Source organism: Scyliorhinus canicula, chromosome 4 (assembly GCF_902713615.1).
Source record: "Scyliorhinus canicula chromosome 4, sScyCan1.1, whole genome shotgun sequence".
NCBI classification, from domain to species: Eukaryota; Metazoa; Chordata; class Chondrichthyes; order Carcharhiniformes; family Scyliorhinidae; genus Scyliorhinus; species Scyliorhinus canicula.
Window position 1 is genome coordinate 23,360,193 of NC_052149.1, and position 25,411 is coordinate 23,385,603.

General features: G+C 48.9%; 1 protein-coding gene across 1 annotated transcript in view; it reads right to left on the minus strand.

The window, feature by feature from the left end:
• LOC119964121 overlaps positions 1–22,933 on the minus strand; it is a 153,886-nt gene extending 130,953 nt beyond the window's left edge. The window contains exon 1 of the mRNA XM_038793426.1: positions 22,669–22,933. The gene's annotated coding sequence lies outside the window, so the exon portion shown is untranslated. The remainder of the gene's footprint in view (positions 1–22,668) is intronic.
• Between the last annotated feature and the right edge of the window lie 2,478 nt (positions 22,934–25,411).

The window sequence follows — 25,411 nt, forward strand, 5'->3', positions numbered from 1 at the left end:
CCATTTGCACAGTGCCGGTCACCCTGAATGTTAAGTATAGGTTATTGTAGCTGATAGTGTAGTTTAACTCGTAGTAGATATTGTGTTTGCATGTTGAGATAACTCTTGTGTATGTAAATAAACCATCTTTTGAACTAACTAACTGGTTGTGTGGTCATTTGATCGATATAAGGGGAGGCTTGTGGTTCACTAAGATAAATAGAAATACCCACAGTATTGGCGACGCTATTGGGACCGAAACAGAACAACAATCCCGAGCTCCTACCCAAACTCTCCTCCATTCTGACCTAATGGGAGTCAACCCCTCTGACTCAGCTCCGTACCTTCTCCACATTCGCCGCCCATTAATAATACATCAGGTTCTGAAGACCCAACCCCCTCTCTGCCTTCCTCTCTGTAGTAGCAGCTTTTTAATTCTGGCCACCTTCCCTCCCCAAGTGAACGAGGTAATCAACCCTTCAATCTCTCTAAAAAATGCCTTTGGCAGGAAAATCGGTAGGCATTGAAAAATAAACAGGAATCGCAGCAGCACATTCATTTTAGCCGCCTGTACCCAACCCGCCAATGACAGCGTGAGACCATCTCACCTTGCCTAATCGGCTTTCACCCTCCCCACCAAACTAGAAATGTTGTACCTACGGAGCCCCCACCCCCAATCTCGAGCAACCTGCACCCTCAGGTATTTAAAGTGAGTCCCTGCCTTACGGAATGGCAGCCCCCCCCCCCACACCTGCCCCCCCCCCCCCCCCCCCCCCCCCCCGCGGCCGAGACACCACAAAATATTCACTCTTGTCTGGATTTAATTTGTACCCCGAGAAAGACCCAAACACCCAAAGCAGCTCCAGTATTCCCTATTGACACACTCGGTTCCGACACATAGAATAACAAGTCATCGGCATATAAGGACATCCTATGCTCTATCCTTCCCAGCACTATCCCTTTCCATACCTTCGAACGTCTTAATGTGATGGCCAATAGCTCAATCGTGAGTGCAAACAGCAGGGGGAACATAGGACATCCCTGCCTCGTCCCACGGTGGAGTGGAAAGTATGCTGAGCTGATGTTATTTGTGCGGACACTGGCCCTCGGCTCCTTATATAATAGCTTTACCCAGTCCACAAATCTGGGTCTAATTCCAAACCGCTCTAGAACTGCCATCAAGTACCCCATTCTACCCCCATTCTACCCCCATTCTACCCCCATTCTACCCGGTCAAACGCTTTCTCGGCGTCCAACGCCACAACCACCTCTGTTTCCTTCCCTTCCGCCGGTACCGTAACCACGCTCAATACCCTTCTAACGTTTGAAAAGAGCTGCCTCCCTCTCACGAACCCCATTTGATCTGCACCTATCACCTTTGGGAGGCACTCCTCTAGCCTACCTGCCAGTACCTTCGCTAATATCTTTGCGTCCATGTTTAAAAGTGATATGGGCCTATATGACCCACACTCCATTGGATCTTTATCTTTCTTAAGTAACAGGGAAATCGATGCCTGCCCCAAAATTTGTGGTAACACCCCCTTCCCTATCGCCTCCTCAAACATCCCCACCATCAGCAGTACCAGCTTATTTTTGAATTTTTTATAATATTCCACCGGAAACCCATCCGGCCCTGCTACCTTCTCCGACTGCAACCTCCCAATCACATCCTTTATCTCCTGCTCCACTATCGCCCCCTCCAATGTAGCCCTGTCCCCCTCCCCTAATCTCGGGTACTCCAGCCCATCTAGAAATTCCTGCATCTCCCGGCCTCCCCCAGGTGGCTCTCACCTGTACAATCTCTCATAGAATTCCTTAAAGGCCTTGTTAATCTGATCTGGAGCCACCACCAACTTCCCTGCCATGTCTTGCACCTGGACAATTTCCCTTGCCGCAGCCTCCCTACGGAGCTGAACTGCCAACATACGGCCCGCCTTCTCTCCATGCTCATAAACTGCCCCCCTTGCTCGCCTCAATTGGCGTACCGACTTCCTGGTAGATAGTCGTTCAAAGCTCGCCTGGAGTTCCTTCCTCTTTTCCAACAGCGCTGGGTCCCTATCTTCTGCATACCTCCTATCTACCTCCAGCATCTCATCTATTACCCTCTGACATTCCAACCTCTCCTCTTTGTCTAGCCTAGCCTTGAACGAGATCACCTCACCCCTCACCATCGCCTTTAAAGCCTCCCAGACAACTGCCTTTGACACCTCACCCATGCAGTTAAAACCTACATATTCCTCGATTACTTTTTCAATTTTGTCACAGAACCCTCGGTCCCCCAACAGTCCCGCATCTAACTTCCACTCTGGTCTCTCTACCATCCCCTTCTCCAGTACCATATCCACCCATGCAGAGCATGATCTGATATTGCAATTGCCGAGTACTCCGACCCTTTAACCCCAGCCAGCAGCACCTTCCCCACCACGAAAAACTCAATCCGCGAGTACACCTTATGGACCGCTGAAAAAAACGAGTACTCCCGCTCCCTCGGGTGCAGAAACCGCCAAGGCCCCCCCCCCCCCAAATTAAAGATGGCCATGAAACCATTGTCTAAAGCTCCATCTGATATCCTTTGGGGAACGAAATCTGCTACCTTGACCTGGTCCGGCCGAATGTGACTCTGGGCCCACAGCGACTCTGGACTCACAGCAATGTACCTGCTCCCCCAAGGGTAATTAGGCACGGCAATAAAGGCTGGCACAGCCTGCGACTCTCACATCCCACAAACAAATAAAACAAATAAATTAGCACCTACTCATCTGTAGTCTTTCTCCACCCACGTACATTGTGTTACGATCCCCAGAAAGACCAATAACATTTAAATTCCCAGTGCCAGACGTAAAGGAACCACATGACAACATTGAGTTTTAAGACTTTTACTGTAGCAAACAAACCAGAATCAATATCAACTAAACATTACTTAGAAGGCAGCTTGTACAATGAACTACTGAAAAGTCATCCCTTGTTAGTGTTTTACACTGTTGAGAACCCCATGCTACATTTATCTGTTACAGTATGCTCTCCACAAACTTGCAGTCTTCCGGACTTCCCAACTTCCAAAAATCTTGTTTCTTCCTGTTTACTGAGTCATAACATTCAGTGAGCGTTGAAGGTCTTTTCCCTCAGTCTTCCAAGAGATCCTGGACTGACCTTTCGCAGCACCGTCTTCTCTTGTCATTCCTTCCCCAGCACCACCAGGTTGAATGTTTCAGTGTCTTTAGCTTTCCACATGTTCTATCTCTTTGACCAGAAAACGTTCTCCCATCTGCATTCTGCCTGGTAGCTAACAGACTGCTGCAGTTGCTGCTCTCCTTTCCAAGATCCTGTGTGCCTTTCTCCTTCCGAAACCATAGCCAGGTCAGCCATGTTCAGGTGTGCTTGTACACATGGATTTCAACAGAACTCGACCTGGGTCCCCACACCCCATGGTAACCCAGGTCATATCAGCTTATAGTTGGGCAGAATGAGCGGGCGGTCACGGAATTAAAACAGACAGTTTAAAACATAGCCAACTTATATAAAATCGCACACTCCCGTGAGGTATTGCATTTTGGTAAGGACAATACAAAATAAGGGGTAAAATTATCAAATGGGTGCAGGAGCAGAGGGATCTGGATGTTTATGAGCATAGAGTGGTTGGAGTCTGGAATGCACTCCCATGGAGTGTGGTGGAGGCAGGTTCAATCGAGCCATTAGATGATTACTTGAACAGAAACAATGTGCAGGGAAACGGGGAAAAGGCAGGGGAATGGATCAAAGCCATAACGCTCAGTTGAAGAACAGTTGGAGACACGATGGGCCGAATGGCCTCCTTCCGCACTGTAACAATTCTGTGAAATACAGTAGTTGTTTTAACTTGGATTTGGTTGCCGTGGTAACTGTTCTCCTTTCTCTGCCACCCTCCCATCCATATAAACAAGCTAGCTTCTCTGGGAGTGGGAATTACAGTCGGTATTGAAGAATCACTTCCCAAAGCAATTCAACAAAATAAATTCAGTAAAAATAATCTCGTTAAATCTTTGCCTACTTGGCACAGCATCAAGGCAATCTGGCAAAGTCAAGTCCTAACATTACAATGTCAGATTACAGGGGAACAAGCCCTGGGAACAGGGAAAGAACGGCAGCGTGAATATTTTTTCAGTGCATCAAAACCTAGATTCCTGACTCTTGCTCCTAATTGTCAAGGGTAGCACCATCACTGACCTTCTGAACGTTAACAGAAAAACACAAGGGGCCTCAATCTTCTCTCAGCTGGTTCACAAGTGACCGTGGTAAATAAGGAATCAAATAACAAAAGCGTTTAACATTTGTATAGGTGCCCCGTCCCCCGGTGCTTCCCCTCCCACCCCCCAACACTCTTCCTGCTCTCTGCAATCTTGGTGATATTAGCTGGATATTACCACCTGTACTTCCAAATCTAAAGTTTGTGTAAACTCACTTACAAACTTTTTTGCAAATCCTCGACTTTCAAGTTACAGAGGACGGATAATAGCGGCCCCCCAAAAACTTGCTCAAAAATCAGATTAAAACGGGAGGATCCCTCTGCTCATTTTGTCTTCATCTGCATAGCTGCTCAGCAAATAATTGACTTGGATCAGCAGTCGAGATGTTTAACATCGAATGATGCATTGTTTACATCCCTTGCTCCCACAAAGTAAGGAATCCTACCACCTCAGGCATTGCAACCTCTGGGAGAACAACTAAATAGATGGAAGGGGCAATTCTTTCCCGATAAAGAATTCACAAAGGGTTTCTCTCGCTGGCATCTGTTTGTGTTACACAAAAGGGACAGAATCAAAAAAGGTACGGCATTGAAAAACATCAAAGCAATTGCAAAAATCTGAACATTGTTTTTAAGGATAAAATCATACAAAAGAACCAACCAGTTCCTATATTACGGCTATACCCATCTGCATGTGGGCCTTGGCAGTGACACTCTAACTAGACGTTGGCTTAATTTCCTCACGTCCTGACAACACTCACCTTTGCCCCTTAACCCCGCCCCTCTATTCCACAACCATCACTTTGCTATCTGCCTAGCTCTCTGATATCAAATCCTGGTGTCAGGTTTTGTTTGATCATGCTCCTGTGAAGTGTCTTGGGATTTTTACTATGTCCCTCTATAAATAAAAGTTGTTGTTGAATGATCTGGAAATTCCTCCACTTCAACGTTGGCAACCGAAGCTGTTGAACTCGGCCTGAAACTTGCCACCTCTGGGTCTAATTCCATCTGCCACCTCAGGTGCTTACTCCAACTGGACATGTGCGACTGGAGGTCTTCAAGCACGACCCCCTCCCTCTCTGGCAGCCTTTTGCTTTGTGAAGCAAATCGTTTACCCCTCAGTGACTAGCTGTGTTTAACAACACCTGGTGGGGCTGAGGAATTCTAATTTTCTTTCTTCACAAGTAGGCTGACATTAACACTGCAATGAAGTTACTGTGAAAAGCCCCTAGTCGCCACACTCCAGCGCCTGTTCGGGTACACTGAGGGAGAATTCACAAAGTCCAAATTACCTAACAAGCACGTCTTTTGGGACTTGTGGGAGGTAATTGGAGCACCCGGACCAAAACCCACGCAGGCACGGGGAGAACGTGCAGACTCCGCACAGACAGTGACCCAAATCGAACCTGGGACCCTGGCGCTGTAAAGCATCAGTGCTAACCACTGTGCTACCATGCTGCTGATGCATGTTCCACTCCTGCAGTCTTTGCTGCAGATTCAAACCCTACATCCAATTTAACATAAATCAAAATTTAGCATACTCTTATCCCCCTTCCAACCCTATTCTGTTGCCCTATTCAGCGCAGTACCTTTAACCACCATGCTCCTGCGCTATTCTTCCTTAAGCACCTTTGCCCCATCACCTCTCTCACCACCTTCAGAAGGCACCTCAAGACTTTTATCTTTGGCTGTGCCTTCAGTCACTTCCCTGAGCTTTCCTTCTTGGTGTTTCCACCGGTTTTCCTCGTGGATTCTTTGTTGTCTGACAGGAATATTCGTTATACTTTCAGTACCTGCGTTTTTGCAGTTTTGATCTTTGTTGTTTTCTTGTATTCTTTCTTCTTTTACTCCCCGTATTAATGTGAGTAAATCTTGGCAGGGAAATGGAATAAAAACGTACCTTTTTCCAAGCTCGCCATTCTAAAATTTCCCCAATTGGTGCAGACTTGATGGGCCAAATGGCCTCCTTCTGCCCTATAAGTTCTATGATCCTATGAATATAGACATGAATACTGATTACTGGCGAGGCGAACCTTAGAACATAGAACATACAGTGCAGAAGGAGGCCATTTGGCCCATTGAGTCTGCACCAACCCATTTAAGCCCTCCTTCCACCCTATCCCCGTAACCCAATAACCCCTCCTAACCTTTTTGGTCACTAAGGGAAATTTATCATGGCCAATCCACCTAACCTGCACATCTTTGGACTGTGGGAGGAAACCGGAGCACACGGAGGAAACCCATGCAGACACCGGGAGAACGTGTCCCGGCTGGGTCACTGTCTGTGTGGAGTCTGCACGTCCTCCCCCTGTGTGCGTGGGTTTCCTCCGGGTGCTCTGGTTTCCTCCCACAGTCCAAAGATGTGCGGGTTAGGTGGATTGGCCGTGCTAAATTGCCCGTAGTGTCCTAATAAAAGTAAGGTTAAGGGGGGGTTGTTGGGTTACGGGTATAGGGTGGATACGTGGGTTTGAGTAGGGTGATCATGGCTCGGCACAACATTGTGGGCCGAAGGGCCTGTTCTGTGCTGTACTGTTCTATGTTCTATGTTCTAACGTGCAGACTCCGCACAAACAGTGATCCAGCGGGGAATCGAACCTGGGACCCTGGCGCTGTGAAGCCACAGTCCTATCCACTTGTGCTACCGTGCTGCCCAAACCTTGTCCCCCCCCCCCCCCCCCCCCCCCCCCCCCCCCCGACCTAGACGGACATGTACGTGTGCAGTACCGATTACGGATTGGGAGATCAGGACGGAAACCCTGTCAGATTTTCTGTTCTTTTGTCAGCCTGTCTACACAACCCCAGGCTGAAAGTGTGGGAATGCAATAGTTCTGGGGGATTCAATTGTAAGGGAAATAGACAGGCGTTTCTGTGGCTGCAAATGGGACTCCAGGATGGTACGTTTCCTCCCTGGTGCCACGGTCAAGGATGTCTCAGAATGGCTACAGGACATTCTGGAGGGGGGAGGGTGAACAGCCAGTGGTCATGCTACACATACGGCATAGGTAAAAATAAAGGGATGAGGTCCTAAAGGGAGTTTGGAAGTGAGTTGAAAAGTAGGACGTCAAAGTTAGTGATCCCAGGATTACTAGCCACATGCTAGTCAGAGCAGAAATAGCAGGATTTATCGGATAAATACATGGCTGAAGAGTAGTGCAAGGGGAAGGATTTCAGAAATCTGGGACATTGGGATTGGTTCTGGGGAGCTGGGGCCTGTACAAACTGAACAGGGGCCAGGACTGATATCCAAGGGGGAATATTCGCTAGAGTGGTTGGGGAGGGTTCAAACTAAAATGGCAGGAGGATGGGAACCTAAGCAAGGAGAAAGAGGAGGGGAAAAGAAGGATAATAAAATAACAAAAGACAGAAAGGGGAATAAGAAGTGAAAAATAATGGGAACAGCACAAGCAGTATTTAAAAATAAGCCTTACGACATTGCGCCTTAATGCATGGAGCATTTGCAATAAAGTGGATGAATTAATCGTGCAAATAGATGTAAACAGGTATGATACAGTCTGGATTACAGAAGGCTACAGTGTGACCAGGGGTGGGAACTGAACATCCAGGCTATTCAATATCAAGGACAAAGAGGAAAAGGCGGTGTGTGGGGTTGCATTGCCAGTTAAAAAATAAACGCAATAGTGAGAAAGGACATTAGCTCCAAGGATCTGGAATCTGTACAAGTAGAGCTGAGAAACATCAAGGGGCAAAAAACATTAGTGTGGGTTGTATACAGACCCCCAGACTGGGGTGGTGATGTGGGCATGGCATTAAACAGGATATTAGATAACGGAACATCAGTGATTATGGGTGACTTAATCTGCATCTAGATTGGGCAAATCAGATTAGTAACAATTTAAAAAAAAATTAGTAACAATACCGTTACTAACAAAATTAATGATTCAGATGCGGGAACTAAATGCAATATTCCCATTTTTACAGAGGACACAAAGCTGGATGAGAGGGTGAGTTGTGAAGAGGATGCAGAGATGCTTCAGTGTGATTTGAGCAAGCTGAGTAAGTGGGCAAATGCTTGGCAGATGCAGTACAATGTGGATACTTAAGAACATAAGAACTAGGAGCAGGAGTAGGCCATCTGGCCCCTCGAGCCTGCTCCGCCATTCAATGAGATCATGGCTGACACATGTGAGGTTATCCATTTTGGTCGCAAAAACAGGAAAGCAAATTATTATCTGAATGGCTATAGATTGAGGGAGGGGGATGTGCATTGAAACCCGAGTAGCTATGTCTACCAGTCGCTGAAAGTAAGCATGCAGGCGCAGTAGGTAGTATGGTGACCTTCATTGCAAGAGGATTTGAGTACAAGAGCAGGGATGCCTTGATGCAATTATACAGGGCCTTGGTGAGACTACACCTGGACTATTGTGTGCCGTTCTGATCTCCTTATCTGAGGAAGGATGTCCTTGCTATGGAGGGAGTGCCGCGTAGGTTTACTCCGCTGATTCCCGGGAAGGTGGGACTGACCCATGAAGAGAGATTGAATCGGTTAGGATTCTATTCCCTGGAGTTCAGAAGAATGAGGGGGGAGCATCTCATAGAGATGTATAAAATTCTGGGGGGGGGGGGGGGGGGGAGACCATTTAGGACAGAGATGAGGAGAAATGTCTTCACCCAGAGAGTGGTGAGTCTGTGGAAGTCTCTACCACAGAAAGCAGTTGAGGCCAAAACATTGTATGCTACAAGGAGTGAGATATAGCTGCTGGGGCTAAGGGATGAAAGGATATGGGGGGAAATCAGGAACAGGTTACTGAGTTGGATGATCAGCCATGGTCATATTGAATGGAGGAACAGGCTTGAAGGGCCGAATGGCCTCATCCGCTCCTATTTCCTATGTTACTGTGTTTCCTGATCCACACATCCCAGTCTGATACCAATAGGACATTTGTCCAATAAACAGCTGGAGAAACCCTTTGATCAGAATCATCGACCAAGTTCTTGTGATCACTTTTGTGCCACATTGACAATGGCAACCATCGTTTAGTTAACACCGTTAATGCAGCGAACAATCACGTCAAGGTACTTCAGAGATGTAAGGGAAACAGATATCAAGCTAAGGAAGGGTGGGAAAACTTGGATAGAGGGGTGGGCTTTTAAAAAAAAAAATCGCTTATTGTCACGAGTAGGCTTCAATGAAGTTACTGTGAAAAGCCCCTAGTCGCCACATTCCGGCGCCTGTCCGGGGAGGCTGGTACGGGAATTGAAGCTTTACAGCTCCAGGGTCCCAGGTTCCATCATTGTGGAGTATGCACTTTCGCCCCGTGCCTGCGTGGGTTTCCTCCGGGTGCTCCGGTTTCCTCCCACAGTTGAAAGATGTGTAGGTTAGGTGGAGTGGCCATGCTAAATTGTCCCTTGGTGTCCAAATGTGACGTGGGATAGGGTGGGGGGAGTGGGCCTGCGTAGGGTGTTCTTTCAGAGGGTCGGTGTAGGCTCGATGGGCCGAATGGCCTCCTTCTGCACTGTAGGGATTCTACGCTGACAACAGATACAGCCAAAAGGAGCGAAAGAAACTTTTTCAAATCCCTTTCAACTGAACCTTGGTCGCGGTAACTATGCCATGACTCTGAGCACCGCACTGCCGAAATCAGAGGTTTTGATTCAGAGATTGTGCAGAGGTTTTTTTCCAGAGTTTGTGCAGAGTAAGGTGCTCTCAGGAGTTGGCACAACGTCTCAACTCCTCCCAGGATTCAGGGGAAGGTGCTTTTAAAAAATCAGCCTGGAATCCTGTTAATTACTCCTGCTGATTGAGAGGAGGATAGATACGATGTGACATCAAGATAAGGCTTAGACGAATTGCCCATAATGTTTAAACTTGTTAACACTCACTGTCGAGGCTCATGCTGTATTGTACTGTATGGCAATAAAGATAATGTTTTTTAAATGGCAACTTTCTTTTTAATAATCTTTATTGTCACAAGTAGGCTTACATTAACACTGTAATGAAGTTACTGTGAAAAGCCCCTAGTCGCCACACTCCGGCGCCTGTTCGGGTAAATGGAGGGAGCAATTTTAGACATTTTTACTGTTTTTGCTAATCTCGCTTTCGCAAAGAGTTGAAGAAAAATGTGACATCTGGTTGCATTTTGTTATCGTGCCCAAGAGGCGATTTATTATCTGTGTGTATGCCTTGGCAAGGAACGCTGGCACTGCCTGACTGATGCCTTACCACCATTCTGTCCTGACCTGACATCCACTCACACCAAGCAGGTAGCCTTCAAACCAATTTTTCTCCTCCCGCTGGGAGTACTAAGGCCAATAGTAAAGCCTCCAGTGCCTAATCAAACACAGAGCCAGGATCGGAAACTGAACATTTATTTTCCTGTCCAACCAATCCCCACCCTCCCCCAACCCCATCCATCTAATATTTCCTCTACTTTCCCATATTACCTGGCCTTACTGAAGGCTGTGACTCAGGTTATGGGCGACATGGTAGCACAGTGGTTAGCACTGTTGGTTCACAGCGCCAGGGTCCCAGGTTCGACGCCCGGTTTGGCTCACTGTGCAGAGTCTTTTTTTTTAAATTTAGAGTATCCAATTATTTTTTCCAATTAAGGGGCAATTTAGAGTGGCCAATCTACCTATCCTGCACATCTTTGCGTTGTGGGGGTGAAACCCACGCAGACACGGGGAGAATGTGCAAACTCCACATGGACAGTGACCCAGGGCCGGGATTCGAACCCGGGTCCTCAGCGCCGTAGGCAGCAATGCTAACCACTGTGCCACCGTGCTGCCCTCTGTGCAGTCTACACGTTCTCCCCGTGTCTGCGTGGGTTTCACCCGGGTGCTCCGGTTTCCTCCCACAAGTCCCGAAAGGCGTGCTTGTTAAGTGAATTGGACATTCTGAATTCTCCCTCTGTGTACCTGAACAGGCACAATGTGTGGCGACTTGGGGCTTTTCACAGTAACTTCATTGCTGTGTTAATGTGACACTAATAAAGATTATTATTATAATGTTGATACAAGGAGATGGATGCTTAAGCAGCCCACCCCGTAAAAATCTTTCCAAATGGCTATTTGTGTGTTATTAAGGCTGGGTCTGCTCTTTGTGCTTTATAGTATTTCATGGCAAGGTTATGGAAGATCTACATGGGGCGCCTCCATCAATATTTGCACACATTGTATCGCGACGCACTGGGCAGTGAAGAGTAGGGGTGACTCGCTGGTGTCTCAAACACAATTCATGGTGACCTCTGTGTTTGTTGCAAGAGATTACCCTCCTTTTTAAAATAAATTTAGAGTACCCAATTAATTTTTTCCAATTATGGGGCAATTTAACATGACCAATCCACCTAGCCTGCACATCTTTGGGTTGTGGGGGCGAAACCCACGCAAACACGGGGAGAATATGCAAACTCCACACGGACAGTGATCCAGAGCCGGGATCAAACCTGGGACCTTGGCGCCGTGAGGCTGCAGGGCTAACCCACTGCGCCACCGTGCTGCCCGAGATTGCCCTCCTGGCTACTGCAACTTCCACCCACCCACCGCGTGTTCTACCCGACTCCGGTTGTTTCCTGGAGTCAAGATCATTTTGTTAAATTTGGTGGAATTCCTACCCGCATTGAGAACAAACCCGGTGTGAGTCAAAGAAATTTCTCTCCCAGGCCTTGGCTATGCCTAACCCGTCTGCAGGGCAGACTGAAACTTTTTGAACTGAAAAGCATAGGGCTGGAAGAAACTGATTGAATACAAACTTTTCTCAAATCGCTCCCCACATGTAATAGCAATGTTCTGAGCCAGGAATATGCAAGGTTCCTGAAGCCGACTGCTGCTACGGTGGAAATGATGCATGTTACTATTACGATACAATAAAAATTTCAACCAGTGCGTACAGCCTTGGGTGGATTTATTGAACGCCTGTTGTCACTGCAGAGAAATTCGGAATTTGATTGTGGAATGGGCGGAGCCGGCCAAACTGTTTTCCAAACAATCTTCCATCCTTCCTCAGAGAAAGATTTTCCACCCAGTACCTTCCGCATATTAATGATTTGGATGAATATTAATGATGTGGATGAGGATACAAAATGTAACATCTCAAAGTTTGCAGATGATACCAAGTTAGGTGGGAGGGTGAATTGTGATAAGGATGCAGGGATCCTACAGCATGATCTGGACAGGTTGGGCGAGTGGGCAAATCAATGGCAGATGCAGTATAATTTGGATAAGTGTGAGGTTACTCACTTTGGAAGCAAAATCACGAAGGCAGATTACTACTTGAATAGTTGTAAATTGGGAGAGGAGAGTGTGCAGCGGGACCTAGGTGTCCTTGTGCACCATTCGCTGAAGGTAAGCATGCAGGTGCAGCAGGCGGTAAAGAAAGCTAATGGTATGTTGGCCTTCATTGCGAGAGGTTTCGAGTATAGAAGCAGGGATGTGTTGCTGCAACTGTACAGGGCCTAGGTGAGGCCACACTTGGAGTATTGTGTGCAGTTTTGGTCTCCTTCTCTGAGGAAGGATGTTCTTTCTCTCGAGGGAGTGCAGCAAAGGTTTACCAGACTGATTCCAGGGATGCGGGACTGTCATGTGAGGAGAGATTGACTAGGTTAGGATTGTTCTCGCTGCAGTTCAGAAGAAGGAGGGGGATCTCATGGAGACTTATAAACTTTTAACGGGACTAGACAGGGTAGATGCAGGGAAGATGTAACCAACGATGGGTGTGTCCAGAACCAGGGGTCACAGTCTGAGGATTCAGGGCAAACCATTTTGGACAGATATAAGGCGACATTTCTTCACCCAGAGTGGTGAGCCTGTGGAATTCATTACCACAGGAAGTAGTTGATGCTAAAACATTGAATATACTCAAGAGCCGGATAGATATAGCACTTGGGGAGGATGGGATCAAAGGCTATGGGGAGAAAGCAGGATTAGGCTATTGAGTTGGATGATGAGCCATGATCGCGATCAATGGCGGAGCAGGCTTGAAGGGCCAAAAGGCCTCCTCCTGTTCCTATTTTCTATGTATCCCCATCCACTCCAATCACATTAAGAATGTATTTCAGGGGCAGCACGGTGGCCTAGTGGTTAGCACAACCACCTCACGACGCTGAGGTCCCAGGTTCGATCCCGGCTCTGGGTCACTGTCCGTGTGGAGTTTGCACATTCTCCCCGTGTTTGCGTGGGTTTCGCCCCCACAACCCAAAAACGTGCAAGCCGGTGGATTGGCCACGCTAAATTGCCCCTTAATTGGAAAAATGATTGGGTACACTAAATTTATTTTAAAAAAAGAATGTATTTCACAGGGCAGCACGGTGGTGCAGTGTTTAGCATTGCTGCCTCATGGTGCTGAGATCCCAAGTTCGATCCCAGCTCCGGGTCACTGTCCGTGAGGAGTTTGCACATTCTCCCCGCGTTTGCGTGGGTTTCGCCCCCATAACCCAAAGATGCGCAGGGTAGGTGGATTGGCCACGCTAAATTGCCCCTTTATTGGAAAAAATGAATTGGGTACTCTAAATTTATTTTTAAAAAGAATGTATTTCATACTCCAGCATTGGTCCTCCACATTTATCGCAGGTTGAGCAGATTTTCCACCCTCAGTATTAGTTCTGAATTGCCCTTTGCCAGTGTTAAGCAACATACCACACGCACAGTGTTTAAAAATAATGACACACCAACACCCTTAACTCAAGGCTGTAAAGGAGCCTGGAGGACATCTTCCCATTCTGCCATTAATGCTGTCCGCTCCTTCCAGGGGTTAAAGTGAACCCTTCTCTTCGGAAGAGCTGGCAAATTGCCAATGATCTTGTCTCTATATTTCATTCCTTCCCAGTCACCGCCAGAAAGGGGCGAAAGACTTTTCAACTTCCAATGGACGCGAGGTGTTGACTGATAATCACGGAGACAAGCTGACAAATTGCTCATCATTTACTGCCTCTTTTGTGAAAATCTACTTCCATTTGTTTAGCGACCAACCACCTGTCGTCTCTGTGACATGTTTCCAGCTTGTAAGAATACTTAAAACAAAACACAATCAAAAAGTCACTCTTCTTCAAAATCTCTTGAAACAAAACTGCTGGAATATGCGGGATCATTGTTCTGCCAAAACTCCCAATGGAATATAAACGTGAATCCGCAGCCCACCTGCTTTCCCGGAGTGGAATTATTTGCAGATTAGATTCAGGTCGGAAAGGCCCAGCTAGTACTCAGCTGAGGTCTTAAACCAATACAACAACAACTTCTATTCATAAAGCACCTGTAATCCACAGCAGCGTTACAAAACAATAATCCAAATAAAGGAAATATAAGGGCCGACGTCTGAAAGTTTGGGTGGCTTGAAAGGAAATTCTTAAAGCAGGAAAGTTGGCGTAGAGAGAGAGGGGGAAGAAATTCAAGGAGAGACTTCTAGACATTGACACCAAAATCATGGCCATCCAGAGTGATTAAAATCAAGGATGCTCAAAAGGCAAGAATTGGGGGAATGCAGACATATCTGAGGGCTGTAAGGTTGAAGGAAGGTTACACAGATCGGGAGCGGCAAAGCCATAGAGGTAATACTGGCAAGAAAAGTTAAACTCACTTTTGTTTTTGTTTTCAACATCCTCACTTCCAGGAAAACAATGAGATTGCAGAACTCAGTGACTGTTCACCAGTAGGGAGAGAGGAAGGACAAGTACAAGTCACCCTGGTCTATTTTGCTGCAGCTCCTCATAGTTAGCTCAAGATGGGGCATTTACACACACCAAGTAAGATTTTTAAAAATAAATTTAGAATAGGGCAGCACGGTAGCATTGTGGATAACACAATTACTTCACAGCTCCAGGTTCGATTCCGGCCTGGGTCACTGTCTGTGCGGAGTCTGCACATCCTCCCCGTGTCTGCGTGGGTTTCCTCCGGGTGCTCCAGTTTCCTCCCACAGTCCAAAGATGTGCAGGTTAGATGGATTGGCCATGATAAATTGCCCTCAGTGTCCAAAATTGCCCTTAGTGTTGGGTGTGGTTACTGCGTTATGGGGATAGGGTAGAGGTGTTGACCTTGAGTAGGGTGCTCTTTCCAAGTGCGTGTGCAGACTCGATGGGCCGAATGGCCTCCTTCTGCACTGTAAATTCTATACCCAATTATTTTTTTCCAATTAAGGGGCAATTTAGCATGGCCAATTCACCTACCCTGCACATCTTTGGGTTGTGGGGACGAAACCCACGCAGACACGGGGAGAATCTGCAAACTCCACACGGACAGTGACTCAGAGCCGGGATCGAACCTGGGACCTCGGAGCCGTGAGGCAGCAGGGCTAACCCACTGCGCCACTGTGTTGCCCCTCCAAGTAAGATATGTCTGTCCAAATCTCCCCAGTCCTATTTCTGCATTCCTTGCTTTGTTCCTGGGCCCCCATTAAACAAAAAGACCCCCATATCTCTGTACTGGACCCCACAGTCTCAATCCAAGGCATTTTGAAGAATCGGGGGCAGTAGCTTTTAAGACTGGAACTGTAGTCAATGACAATGGACGTGTTACCAGGGAACTTAATTCCCCACTCCCTCTGTCTGAGAGATGAGGTGACCGATATTCCCGCAGTATCTCTTCCTCCAGGTACCAGGCCCAAAAAGGGCAATGACAACCATGGACCCCTATTGGATTGGTCCATCATTATGCTTGACAAAGTGCTGCAATGGGTTGTTGCTGCCTTCTGCAGTATGGCCGACCAGGAAACTTTCCCACTCTTACCACCAGCCATCGGGCAGATAGAAAGGATTTATGGGCTGATAATCAACCTGTCTGGCCACGAGATGAACATGCCTTCCATGACCAGTGTGACTTGAACCCCCAGCCTCAAACCCAGAGGCAGGGATGCTACTGCTTCATCACAAGACCCCTGCCCGCTTCCTCCCCCTCAGCTCCACTGTGTGCCTGTGACAACAATGGCACCATCCTAGAGGCCTCTGCTCCTGACACAAAGGGAACGTGCTCATCTGGAACTTGATCAGAAGGAAGAACGTAAGAACCATGAGCGGGAGTAGGCAATTCAGCCCCTCGAGCCCGCTCCACCATTTAATACAATCATGGCTGATCTCTCGGCCTCAATCTCTAGGGCAGCACGGTAGCATGGTGGTTAGCATAAATGCTTCACAGCTCCTGGGTCCCAGGTTCGGTTCCCGGCTGGGTCACTGTCTGTGCGGAGTCTGCACGTCCTCCCCGTGTGTGCGTGGGTTTCCTCCGGGTGCTCCGGTTTCCTCCCACAGTCCAAAGATGTGCAGGTTAGGTGGATTGGCCATGCTAAATTGCCCGTAGTGTACTAAAAAAAAAGTAGGTTAAGGGGGGGGGGGGGGTTGTTGGGTTACGGGTATAGGGTGGATACGTGGGTTTGAGTAGGGTGATCATTGCTCGGCACAACATCGAGGGCCGAAGGGCCTGTTCTGTGCTGTACTGTTCTATGTTCTATAACTCCACTTTCCTGCCCGTTGTCCATAACCTTTCAACCTTTACTAATTAAAAATCTCCTTATGTTTACTCCATCTCGCTGCATCCACCGCACTCTGGGTAGTGAATTCCACGGATTCACGCCCCTTTGAGAGAAGTAATTTCTCTATATCTCTGTTTTAAATCTGCTACTCTTTATCCTAAAACTGTGACCTCTCATTCTACATTGTCCCACAAGAGGAAGCATCCGCTCTACATCTACTTGCCGTACCAGCCGCTCCGAACAGGCGCCGGAATGTGGCGACTAGGGGCTTTTCACAGTAACTTCATTTGAAGCCTACTTGTGACAATAAGCGGTTTTCATTTCATTTCACTTAGTCAATACCTTTTATCATCTTATACAACTCAATTCGGTCTCCTCTCGTTCTTCTAAACTCGAGATGTAGGGACTTAGCAGAGACAAGTGGAGCACCGAGGCTGATAATTAATCTTATTTATTATCCTGGTATAGTTATGAGATTCTATACCCAAGGTTGCAAATACTTTGTGTGGAATTTGCATTCTAACAACCTGGATATGGTCCAAAGCTGCCTGCAGAACGATATTGGCACCTCTCCAAATGCAGCACAATTTTCACTCCCTTCATTCCCACTTCCACTGATATTTTGTCAGCGTCCTCTTCCTTGATTAACTCCAAGATACAAAGTACTCATTAAGTATATTAGTCTAACCCTGTGTTTCCAAGCATATGTCACCTTCTTTGTCCCTAATAGGACCCGTCCTGCCTCTTTACTGCTTACATGCAGGTCGAGGATTATTGGGTTCTGTAAGACATAGGAGCAGAAGTAGGCCATTCGGTCCATCGAGTTTGCTCCTCCATTCAATGAAATCATGACTGATCTGATATGATGGGCAGGATTCTGTGATCCTGAGGCTAAGTGTTGACGGTGTTTGAACGTTTCTCGACGGTGTTGACACGGCCTCAGGATCAGCAATTCTAGCCCCTACAGGGGGCTAGCACAGTACTGGAGCGGTTCACGCCAGTACTGCCGGCCCTGCGCAACATTGCGTAGGGCTACAGGGGCCGGCGCGGAAGAAAGGAGGCCCCAAGCCAGAGAAGCCGGCCCGCCGATGGATGGGCCCTGATCGCGGGCCATGCCACATTGAAGGCCCCCGCCGGGGTCGGATCCCCCGGACCCTTCCACGCGGAGTTCCCGCCAGCTGAGACCAGGTGTGGACGGCGCCGGTAAGACCCGTCTTTTTTACGACGGCCGCTCACCCATCACCGGGCCGAGAATCAGCGGGACAAGCGCATAGAGCGGTTCCCGACCGGCACTGCGCCAACCATGCCGGCGCCAATGCCGCTCTGCGGAGAATCGCGTGCCGGCATCGGGGCGGCGTGCCGTGATTCGCGCCGGTCACTGGGATTCTCCGGCCCAGCCCCGGGCTGAGAGCATCCCGCCCGACAGTCCACAACTCCACTTTCCCACCTTACCCATAACCCTGGATTCCCATACTGATTAAAAATCTGTCTATCTCAGCCTTGAACATACTCAATGACCCAACTTCTACAGAGCCTGTTCTGTGCTGTACTGTACTGTTCTATCTCTGCAGTAAAGAATTCCACAGATTCGGTACCTTCAAGATTCCACCTCATTTCGGTCTTAGGTTCCCTTTTTTGTTATGCTATTCTCATTCTCTTTGCCAGTCTTATTTTCTTCTTCACTTTCTCTCTAAACTTATTGTGCTTTGCCTCGCTCTGGGCAGCACGGTGGCCTAGTGGTTAGCACAACTGCCTCACGGGGCTGAGGTCCCAGGTTCGATCCCGGCTCTGGGTCACTGTCCGTGTGGAGTTTGCACATTCTCCCCGTGTCTGCCTGGGTTTTGCTCTCACAACCCAAAAATGTGCAGAGTAGGTGGATTGGCCACGCTAAATTGCCCCTTAATTGGAAAAAATAATTGGGTAATCTAAATTTATTAAAAAGTACTTTGCCTCGCTCTGACTTGAATTCACCCGACAGGTATCATGTGCCCTCTTTTTTTTGTTTCATCATATTCTCTATTTACTTCGTCATCTAAAGAGTCCGGCCTTTGGTTTCCTTGTTGGGATGTGCCAAGCCTGTACCTGAAACATCTCCTCCATAATAAATCACCGATTGATAAATTTTTTCCTGTCAGTCTTTGATTCCATTTTACCCAGCTGTGTTCCCTCTCAGCCCATTGAAATTAGCCCTCTTCCACTTTAGATTTCTCCTTGATCTTCTCCATCACTAGTCTAAACCTTATGATACAACGATCACTCTTCCCAAAGTCATTCCCTCATTGACACTTGGTCCACCTTGTTCCACAGCACCAGGTCTAGCAATATTACTTTCCTAGTTGGATCAGGAGCATTATGGTCCAAGTGATTCTCCTGAACACATTTCAGGAAGTCACCCCCCCCTCCTTTCCCTTTACTCGCACATTAATTACCCAAAGTGGAGATTGGATTGGATTTGTTTATTGCAATGTGTACTGAGGTACAGTGAAAAGTATTGTTCTGCGTACAGTTCACAAACCACTCCATACATGAAAAAAATACACAGGGTGATACATGGAGATGGAGGCACAATAGTAATCCAGAGGCCCAGGCTAATGCCTGGGAACACGGGTTCAAATTCCAGCAAGGCAGCTGGAATAAATCTGAAATATAAAGTTAGTCTCTAATGGTGACCATGAGACTATCATCGATTGTTGCAAAAATCCATCTGGTTCACTAATGTCTTTCAGGGAAGGAAATCTGCCATCCATACCTGGTCTGGCCTACATGTGACTCCAGATCCACAGCAATGGGGTTGACTCTTAATTGCCCTCTGAAATGGCCCAGCATGCCACCCAGTTCAAAAGCAATTAGGGATGGGCAACAAATACTGGCTTGGCCAGTAGCATCCACATCCACACGGAAGAATAGGAAAAAAAATCAATGGGGATAAAGTCCCCCACTATCTGTACTTCTTGCACGTTTGTGATTTCCCTGCAAGTTTGCTCCTCTTCATTCCTCATCATTTGGAGACCTATAGAATACCACAATAGTTCAACTCTCCATACAGGGAGAGTGCTGGTTTAGCACAGGGCTAAATCGCTGGCTTTGAAAGCAGACCAAGGCAGGCCAGCATTCCTGTCCCAGCCTCCCCAAACAGGCGCCGGAATGTAGCGACTTGGGGCTTTTCACAGTAACTTCATTGAAGCCTACTTGTGACAATAAGCGATTTTCATTTAGGGGCTGGTTCAGCACACTGGGCTAAATCGCTGGCTTTTAAAGCAGACCAAGCAGGCCAGCGGCACGGTTCAATTCCCGTACCGGCCTCCCCGAACAGGCACCGGAATGTGGCGACTAGGGGCTTTTCACAGTAACTTCATTGAAGCCTACTTGTGACAATAAGCGATTTTCATTTCATTTCATTTCACATCCCCCGTCCCAACCAATGGCATCCTTTCTTTTCAATAGTACAATGTCTTCACTATTCAGCACTGCCACTCCACCTCCCTTTTTTCCTTCCCTATCTTTCCGAACACATTGTAACTCCAAGGCTAAGCTCCTGGTCCTCACCATTTTAAAGTCACATTTCCGTTATTGCTGCATATTCCTACACACCTATCTGTCCCACACTAATGTTTTTTTTAAACACACTTTGAGCATTTACATAAGTCTGGCACTAAGATTGAGAGAAATGATTTGCTGCTCCTGTTACTGCATATGGTTCTTATTATATAAAATGATGAATTCTCAGTGAGAACTGGTCCCTTGCCAAAAGCTTAGTGTGGATCTGATAAGGGAATAGGAAGCTTTAAAAGATGTGTAACCACATTCATGCCAGTGCTCTGCTGGATTAGATTTGGGAGACTAGGGCCCTTGAGTAGGCATCTAAATTGACAGGACTGAATGGCTCAATTAATCGAATTAGTCTCCTTATGTACTGTCCGATTCTATGATTTCATAGGGGCACCAAAATGGCACAGTGGTTGGCACTGCTGCCTCACAGTGCCAGGGACCCGGGTTCAATTCTGGCCTTGGGTCACCGCCTGTGTGGTGTTTGTCCGTTCTCCCCATATCTGTGTGGGTTCCCCCTGGGTGCTCCGGAGTTTCCTCCCACAGTCCAAAGATGTGCCGGTTAGGTGGATGGGCCATGCTAAATTGCCCCTTAGTGTCTAAAGACGTGTATGTGTAGATTAGACTGAGGGGTTATTGGGATAGGGTAGGGAAGTGGGCTTGGGTGGAGTTTTCTTTTAGAGGGTCGGTCCAGACTCGATGGGCCAAATGGCCTCCTTCTGCACGGTGGGGATTCTATAGCCATCAAATAAGGGGCTGGCTGACAGCCTCCAAAAATCTTCAATAAAATTAATATCGGCAGAGTAACCACTTTTGATCTAACCCTCGGTATACACACAAGACCCCTCCGTTTTGTTTCAATGAGAAGTTCTGAGCCACACCCCCTCCTGCCTTCTACTTTCTACCTGAACCTGCCTTACCGTTTTAAAGGGACACACTCCATAGGAAAGTGAAGCAGGTTGTTTGTCTTCTCCGGGATAGGATTCCCCGCATCTGGGAAAGAGCAGCAGCAGTGCCTCATCAGTGAGTCGGTACACAAAGGGACTGTTCCCAAACTGAGAATTTCCTTCCACTTGACCGACGTGTCATAAGCCCAACTCCCCATTTGAATTTGTCACTTATGTTTATGGAGATTTTAGCAATGATGAGGGATTCACTCACATTCCTCGTTGTCAGCAGATTTATTAAAAAAACAAGGTTGTTTTTGACTTTCATCACTTGCAGCATCAAATCAGGCGCAGTGTTAGGCCACACTCTGCTTCCCTTCTCATTGAGATTCATGAGTGGCCAACTCACTGCTGCCAGTCTAGTGTCCAGCAGCAAGCGTAACTAGTAACTCCACTAACCAGATTTCCACCCCTTCCCTGCTCCCCAGAAAGTACTGATCAGTACCATACACCCTCAGGTATATCACCCAGCTGGCCAAAGTATGAACTCTGGCAGTATCTGTCCGCAGGCTGTGGGGGCATCACTGCTCAGCCCAGTCTCTTTTTATAATAAATTTAGAGTACCCAATTCATTTTTTCCAATTATGGGGCAATTTAGCATGGCCAATCCACCTACCCGGCACATCTTTTGGGTTGTGGGGGCGAAACCCACGCAGACACGGGGAGAATGGTCAGTGACCCAGAGCCAGGGTCGAACCTGGGACCCTCGCCGCCGTGAGGCAGCAGGGCTAACCACTGCGCCACCATGCTGCCCAGTCCTCTTGAAGGGGCACTGCGCCGGCAGAGGCACCACTTTCAGACTGGACACTGAACCATGTATCCTTGCTCAGGTGGATGAAAATAAAAATCCCATCACCTTATTCAGAGAGCAGAGGAGTTCTTGTAACATCAACCCCCCCCCCCCAAAAAGATATTAACTGGTAATTGATCTCATCACAGTGTGGCATCTTACTGTGGACAAATTGTTGGTCTGCATAAACAACAGTGGAAATGCATTGGCTGCAAAACGCGGTGGGGCTTTGTGAGGATGGGAACGGTGCTACAGGAATGCACTTCCTTTCGGTTTTTTATTCCCTCAATGTCCACACCCGAGAATTTACTTGGAGTGAGCTGGTGACCATGGAGAAGGGAGAGTCTGGACAAGCTCTTGGTTGGGGGGGGGGGGGGGGGGGGGGGGGGGGGGGGTGCCCCCCCCAGCTCAGATCAGGGACATGCAACCTTACTGACTGATCTGGGTGAGCCACGAGAGAAACGATCCTTACAAATATTCCAACCTGCCTCTGCCACACCAACGCCCAAAAGCCAAGTCCCCTTGATCCACAGAAAACCCAGAAAGCGGTCAGATAAACTAAAGGCAGCGACCTGCTCTAACCACACAGAAATACCGCAAGTAACCCCCCCCCCCCCCCCCCAAAGAGCAGTCATTCTGCAAGAAGATTTTCACTTTGAACTCGTAACTCTGAGAAATGAAGCTAACTTTGAAACAAGAGTTTCTCTGAGGGCTGCCGAGAAAACAAGAATCTCGCAGACAAAAGCAGTAAGCATTGACATGCCTGCGGACTTACCTTGTGGCAATAAACAGCGGTGCCGGTATCACTGCTGTAGGTAAAGTGGCAGCGGCATCTCCTTCAGTCCTGCTCTGAGCGCACTGTGTGTTGACAGAACCCTGACTGGGTGAAATGACACATACGTTTGAAACTGAACTCTCGCTGGCAGCCACACCTAGAAATCATTCCCACTCAATGCTGCCAGCAGCTGGTTACTCGCAATCATTCCACTACCTCGGGTGATTTTTTTTTTCTCTATAGATATCAAAAGCTCCGGCAATACTTTTCAGAGGAATGTTGCAAGTTGCTCCACAGCACTCCACATTCCTGAAAAACACACACACATAGCCATACAGCTGAGGGAAATGCTGCAGTCTGCAATGAGTTCTGAATGGCAAACAGCAGTACTATCAAATCCCGAGGCCCTTCATTCAACCTGCAGGCTCCTGCACCCATCTGACCATCAACAGAGGGCAAATGTGACCATCTCCCTCCCGGCACCAGCTCAATGCCGGTCTGCATTTAGATAGCACCTTCAAAGTAGAAATCTATCCCAAGCTGCCTCGTATGCAACCAGCCGCGCATTGGGAGAGGGAGTGACTTTAAGAAGCATCTTCAAGAGGGACAGGGAGCGAGGTGGAGGTAGGGAGCCCCAGAGCTCAGGGCACAAGCAATTGAAGGCACAACCACCAATGGCCAAGTGATTCAAATTGTGGCTGTATATGAGGCCAGGACTGGAGGGAATCTGAGAAGAGGCTACAGAGATAGGTGAGAATGAGGGACAGGTGTTGGGTAGTGATTGAGGGGCAGGGATGTGGGAAAAGGGGCAATGATCATGGAAAGGAATGAGGTTATGGAAGATTTTGAAATATTTGAGTATTTTGCAATTATGTCATTGTTGGGCTGGCAGCCAATTTATCCCCACTCCAGCCTCCTCCCTCGGTGCCAGTCTACCCACTCCAGCCTCCTCCCTCGGTGCCAGTCTACCCACTCCAGCCTCCTCCCTCGGTGCCAGTCTACCCACTCCAGCCTCCTCCCTCGGTGCCAGTCTACCCACTCCAGCCTCCTCCCTCGGTGCCAGTCTACCCACTCCAGCCTCTTCCCTCGGTGCCAGTCTACCCACTCCACTACTCCAGCCTCCTCCCTTGGTGCCAGTCTACCCACTCCAGCCTCCTCCCTCGGTGCCAGTCTACCCACTCCAGCCTCCTCCCTCGGTGCCAGTCTACCCACTCCAGCCTCCTCCCTCGGTGCCAGTCTACCCACTCCAGCCTCCTCCCTCGGTGCCAGTCTACCCACTCCAGCCTCCTCCCTCGGTGCCAGTCTACCCACTCCAGCCTCCTCCCTCAGTGCCAGTCTACCCACTCCAGCCTCCTCCCTCAGTGCCAGTCTACCCACTCCAGCCTCCTCCCTCGGTGCCAGTTTACCCACTCCAGCCTCCTCCCTCGGTGCCAGTCTACCCACTCCAGCCTCCTCCCTCGGTGCCAGTCTACCCACTCCAGCCTCCTCCCTCGGTGCCAGTCTACCCACTCCAGCCTCCTCCCTCAGTGCCAGTCTACCCACTCCAGCCTCCTCCCTCGGTGCCAGTCTACCCACTCCAGCCTCCTCCCTCAGTGCCAGTCTACCCACTCCAGCCTCCTCCCTCAGTGCCAGTCTACCCACTCCAGCCTCCTCCCTCGGTGCCAGTCTACCCACTCCAGCCTCCTCCCTCGGTGCCAGTCTACCACTCCAGCCCCCTCCCTCAATGCCAGTCTACCCACTCCAGTCTCCTCCCTCCTGCCAGTCTACCCACTCCACTACTCCAGCCTCCGCCCTCGGTGCCAGTCTACCCACTCCAGCCTCCTCCCTCGGTGCCAGTCTACCCACTCCAGTCTCCTCCCTCCTGCCAGTCTACCCACTCCACTACTCCAGCCTCCGCCCTCGGTGCCAGTCTACCCACTCCAGCCTCCTCCCTCGGTGCCAGTCTACCCACTCCAGCCTCCTCCCTTGGTGCCAGTCTACCCACTCCAGCCTCCTCCCTCGGTGCCAGTCTACCCACTCCAGCCTCCTCCCTTGGTGCCAGTCTACCCACTCCAGTCTCCTCCCTCCTGCCAGTCTACCCACTCCAGCCTCCCTCGGTGCCAGTCTACCCACTCCAGTCTCCTCCCTCCTGCAAGTCTACCCACTCCAGCCTCCTCTCTCGGTGCCAGTCTACCCACTCCAGCCTCCACCCTCGATGCCACTCCACCACTCCAGCCTCCTCCCTCGATGCCAGTCTACCCACTCTACCACTCCAGCCTCCTCCCTCGATGCCAGTCTACCCACTCCAGCCTCCACCCTCGATGCCAGTCTACCCACTCCAGCCTCCACCCTCGATGCCACTCCACCACTGCAGCGTCCACCCTCGATGCCACTCCACCACTCCAGCCTCCTCCCTTGATGCCAGTCTACCCACTCCAGCCTCCTCCCTCGATGCTAGTCTACCCACTCCACCACTCCAGCCTCCTCCCTTGATGCCAGTCTACCCACTCCAGCCTCCTCCCTCGATGCCAGTCTACCCACTCCAGCCTCCTCCCTCGATGCCAGTCTACCCACTCCACCACTCCAGCCTCCTCCCTTGATGCCAGTCTACCCACTCCAGCCTCTTCCCTCGATGCCAGTCTATCCACTCCACCACTCCAGCCTCCTCCCTCGATGCCAGTCTACCCACTCCAGCCTCCTCCCTCGATGCCAGTCTACCCACTCCACCACTCCAGCCTCCTCCCTTGATGCCAGCCTACCCACT